This window comes from Stylophora pistillata, chromosome 6, assembly GCF_964205215.1.
Source record: "Stylophora pistillata chromosome 6, jaStyPist1.2, whole genome shotgun sequence".
Taxonomy (NCBI): Eukaryota; Metazoa; Cnidaria; class Anthozoa; order Scleractinia; family Pocilloporidae; genus Stylophora; species Stylophora pistillata.
Window position 1 is genome coordinate 36,338,551 of NC_142524.1, and position 5,281 is coordinate 36,343,831.

At 37.2% G+C, this 5,281-nt stretch overlaps 1 long non-coding RNA gene across 1 annotated transcript; it reads right to left on the reverse strand.

The window, feature by feature from the left end:
* Positions 1 to 66: 66 nt before the first annotated feature.
* LOC148729675 (uncharacterized) lies at positions 67 to 3,689 on the reverse strand. The gene is made up of 3 exons (XR_016002585.1): positions 3,551 to 3,689; positions 1,779 to 1,828; positions 67 to 545 (listed from the first exon to the last, which is right to left on the reverse strand). It is a non-coding gene; the product is annotated as an uncharacterized LOC148729675 (long non-coding RNA).
* Positions 3,690 to 5,281: the final 1,592 nt, after the last annotated feature.

The window sequence follows — 5,281 nt, forward strand, 5'->3', positions numbered from 1 at the left end:
TACTTCTTGTAATTTATTTTACATAATCCATTTTAATCGTCAAATATTTCTGTGCGCACATGACTGATGTAGTCGCGTCAGGTAACCTATATAGTTCTGGGCAATTTCTGGTAAGGACTGCATCTTGGGTTCGATATGATGAGTCTCCTATCCTTTGATGATCCATTCAAGACGGAAAGAACGTTCGACTGACTCGGCGGAATAATTGTGACCCAGGCAGTCAACGTTTTGACGGCAAGCTCTTCGTAGATGCCTCTCCCCACGCTTAGCAAAAAGCATTTAATGAATAACTGACACAGTAGCCTTCATTTATGCAAAAAGTATTGTCGCATATTTATCGTCAGGAATGATCTGTTCCGAGAAGCGGTCAGTTTTCAAGGGCGATCGTAACCAACTGACGACTGTTTACTTTTTTTTTTGTCCGACCTCGAGTTTGTTTGTCGGCAGCATCAAAACGAAGTCGTTGCGTCGTTTTTTATATTTGCCAAATATCCTGCATGTGGAGAGCGGAACGATTACGAAGAACTCGAATCAGCTGCCGGCATCTAAAGGATTTAATGTGATTTTGGGGCCAAGATGAATTAGTAACGGCCTTTATCACGATCCTCTTTACTTTCAATGATGTCTTTAACTATGTTCTTTACACGTATGATGCACGATCCTCGCAGTAGATAGCGCTATTTAAGCAATTGCGAAAATCAGACCTGAAAAAAATCAGGCCTGTACGGGACTCGAACCACTGACCTCTGCGATACTAGTGCAGCGCTCTATCAGCTCTCAGTGGTTCGAGTCCCGTACAGGCCTGATTTTTTTCAGGTCTGATTTTCGCTATTGCTTAAATAGCGCTATCTACTGCGAGGATCGTGCATCATACGTATCTAATACCGCAGTTCAATATATGAACTTCATATATTTTTCATTGTATCTGATTTATCACTTTCACTTAACGGCCTGCTCCCAGTTGGCTTGTTAGCTCAATTGATAGAGCGCTGCACTAGTATCGCAGAGGCCAGTGGTTCGAGTCCCGTACAGGCCTGATTTTTTTCAGGTCTGATTTTCGCTATTGCTTAAAAAGCGCTATCTACTGCGAGGATCATGCATCATACGTATCTAATACCGCAGTTCAATATATGAACTTCATATATTTTTCATTGTATCTAAGTTCTTTACAATAAATGGATTATGATCAGATCGCATCTTGGTCTTTTCTGATTGTTTTTTAAGGGTCCTTTACATTTGGTACAAAATTTTTTTTCCAAATTAATATTTAGTTCTTATTAACCGAGCTAGGTCGGTCTGTATGAGAGAATCTTGACCGAGGTCACCAGTACAGACCTCACTGCGTTCGGTCTGTACCAGCGACCGAGGTCAAGATTCTCCCATACAGACCGACCTAGCTCGGTTAATAAGATGTTTATTATATGGCTGTGTCTTATATGCCAATTTTTACATTCTTTGTAACTTTTTTTTCTAGACCGGTCTAGATGCCGGTCTAGATGGGAAAATCCAGACCGCTTTCAATATTGATTTCAGCCAATCAAATTCGCGACCTCGGTAGTTCCCAGTCCTTGTGAGACACAGCCATATAATAAAAGACGGTAAATATTCGGTCGAATTTACTTCCATTGCGGTCTTCCTGTAATTTGTGGGCGTTAATTCTTCCCATTAAAGCAACAACATCAAGAAGATTATAAATTTTCCTCTTGCTCGGTGGTGTTTATGATTTTTCATGTTGTCTTTGCCATACCTAAAAATAATTGAAATGGTAAAAAACATACCAACAGTGTTCGTTGGCCACGTCCTGCCAGGTGCAAACCTCATCAGTGGCCTGAATATAAAGCGAAAAGAAAAAGACAAGGAAACTTAAAAAAAAAAAAAAAATTAGAATTTAAGTGACCTGTTTAATGTATTCACAAGTCAATGTTGACAAAAGGGGTGGAAAGAGTCGTAGTTTAATTTGCACTGAAAGACGTTTTTTTTTTCCGGCGGAAATGCTCTGCTTTTGTTATTGAACACCTTTTTCATTTCAACGTTTTATTTTCATAGACTGTCATAATGATAATTATTTCATTTCAACTTTTCTTTTAGAGTTCAGCGTATTCTGTGACAATTCACAATTCTGTGACAAAGTTGTCAAGTTGGTTTGTGTGTATACTTTGAGTTTAAAAAGAAAGAATTAAAATTCTGTGCTCGTCTTTTATACTTTTCAAATTATTTATTTTCTCTTCTGTTGCTTTGGTTTAATTTCCGTGCTCCGCGGTTAACTGTCCTGATTTGCAAAAGGGATCTCCGACTTTTACAGCGAACTAATTACGAAAAATGCTTGGAAATGTGGCATTAAAATACTTCATTTACGTGATGATCGCGACTTCGTAAACAAACACATAAAAATTTCGTAAATTGCTTTTAAACACTGGTCTTTTCCTCTTCAAGATTTGACAGATTGAATATTTTATCGAAGTGGCAAGTTTCGAAGAGTTTGTTGTTGCCAGCTCAACCTACTGTGAGAAACTGAAGAGCCAGCTGCCCACCAAAAGTTCATTATATAAATTATGATCTACTGAAGAGAGAGAAGATTAAAATCATCTTTTATGTACTCATCTGCGAACCTTACATATAATTTCCCACTAGAAAAAAACCGAGCGTTTCAAAACACGAAATGAATACAAAACTAATCGTTGAGTTTCTTGCATATTTTATCCTAATTTTCACGACACCTCCAAGCATCTTGCCACAAATTGAGATTAGTAAATTAGCGTTTAAGTATTTCTAGCACGAATTATTTAAGATCGCTGACAAAAGATGCTAATTTGGAGGGTTTTACAGACATCATACTTCGTTTTCGTTGTGTTTCATTTATAATTAAAAAATGAAAAACGCGTTTGATCTTGTATAATCTACTGCTGGAAAGTGCGGCGGATAAATTCAGGTATTATGCCATCCACTTGAAAAAAACTTTCTAAAAAAAAAAAAAAAAATCAAGCAATAAAATTTCAAATAAACGAAATTTAGCAGTACTAATCATCAATATTATAGTTGACTCGTTTGCGACTGATCTGGTATCGTTTCCAGCGGCAAAGACATTTAAAGAAATTTGTTGCAAATGCATCAAACCCGGCCAACAGACAGCTAAAAAACATCAAGCTGCGAGGTAGCTCCAGCCGACACGTTTTTGTCAAATTCACTGCTATAACCCAGTTTTGAGTTTCCTCTCGCTCTATCTTTTTCCAGCTGGCGTCGCCAGTAAAGACAGCAGAGTATTAAAGTAAGAACACACAAAGCCAACACTCCGAAAACCACTCCAACGATGAGAATGGTCTTTTCTGAAATTTCCTGACTCGCCATTAATCCACTGAGCACAATTAATAAAACGGCTGCTGCTGAAGTGTAAATTTTTACGCCGTCTTCGTGCTCTTGCACTTCTGAAGCGATGATTTAGATTTGAAGAAGTATATGTTTGTTATTTTATCTAATGTTAATATATGTTACTGTTGGTTCGCGTGAATTGAGAAACTTTGCACAATAGAGTCGGCCTTTTCCAGTTAGATACCTGAGGGTTTGTAGTTAGAATTTTAAGAGGCGTTTCAAACCAGTGATGCTCTATTTCTGACGATGAGACTTAGTCGAATAACTTAGAGTAGTTTTTGTTGAGGAGTTCCGTTCTGACAATAGAGAGTTGAATGAAGCAGGTGGGTTCCAAGCCAACGCACGTGACAGTTATTTATGTTGTCATGACGTGAAACATTTCCAGTTATCAAAGTCACGAAAAAATTATATTTGGATTTATTTTTCATTGTTCGCATATCAAAGGCAGCATTATCAAAGCAGAAAGATTGACTAATTTCATCGCTTTGCCCCTATAGTACTGCCGGACCAAACGAAATAAAATGTCGCTATCGTGTTTTATAGGCCCAAAAATATAATACGCGTGCGTGCTTTTTTTTTTGAAAGAGCTTATTTCCCCAACCTAGGAGTCAATAACAGGCTCTCTATCTTCTAGGTGCAAAATATACACGGTTTAAATGAAACATCGATTTTTAAACTAAGGCAATATTTAAGCTTAAGGGACAAATGAAAAGTTTTGTTTGTTTCAAATGATTTTCAATGTCAACGAAAGTACAGTTAAAAGAATTAACAAATCAAAAGAGGTTTATCGAATCTCAATTTAGCAACCTTCCTCTAAAATCTGCAATTAGTTTGTGCAAATACTCTTTAGAGTCAGCGCTTTATAAAAACGGCTTTTAGTATAGTGTTCATGCGATCAGATATATCCGGGTGTAAGTAGCATAACAATCTAACTGTGTTTGTTTCCGTCTTATAAAACGCTTGCCTTATTTTTGCATGATCCGGACTACAACGTTTAACTTTTCCAACGGAAACTTCTATATTTCTATATGAGACACCATTTAATTGAATTTTTTATCGTGGCTCTTTATCATTTACTTTTACATTGGATTCATATTGGAGCATTGGAAAAAACTGGCAAATCTTTGACAACTTTTTAGTAAACTAGCGAATACCTCCGGTAAGGTGACACTAGCGAAATCTAATCAATTTTTCCAAAAACCCGGGATTCGTCCGGCCCCGGGGCAAGAAAGTGAGGAAAGCTCTAGGCGCCAGGAAATCGGCGTAATTGTCTCTGATCATATCGTGTTTTCCTTTTTTCCCTGCAGCTGGCTCTAGTGTTCAGGTTCATGCCTTGCTACGCAGCCTTTAGTCAGTTTGTCTTTTAATGTGCGCTCACATATATTTTTCGTATGTTAGGTGTTTGCAAATCGCGTATAATCCTTGAGAAAGCTGAAAAAATAATTTAAACGAGTTTCTCTATTCGAAGCAAATTGCTGATAATCTGTTAAAAAATTAAAATTTGAACTTAGTTAGACAATTTATTTTGATTTCCTTCACTTTTCAAAAGAAAAGAAAAAATTAGTCGGTCGTGTATGGAGAAAACACGTTTCCGCGAATGGCGAATGGTAGGAACTGACGTTTCGCTGCTCCCCTTTGTTTGATGGCCATTAGGGTAATGATTTAAAAACAAATTGCGTTTTTAACAATCTTTTTTTTTCTTATGTTCTCAATAGGATACATCTATTGCAATCATGATTCAAAAAGGCCTGTATAGTGAGCTCGAGAGCAGGAAATTCAGTTTCTCAAGTTCAGTCCGTAGTCGCCCGCGATCGTTAATGACAGCTGCTGCATTAAAAGTGCACGCGCAAACATGCACGAGTTTAAAATCACGAATAAAATTTTAAAGAATTTTAACGGATTTGTTTACTTTATT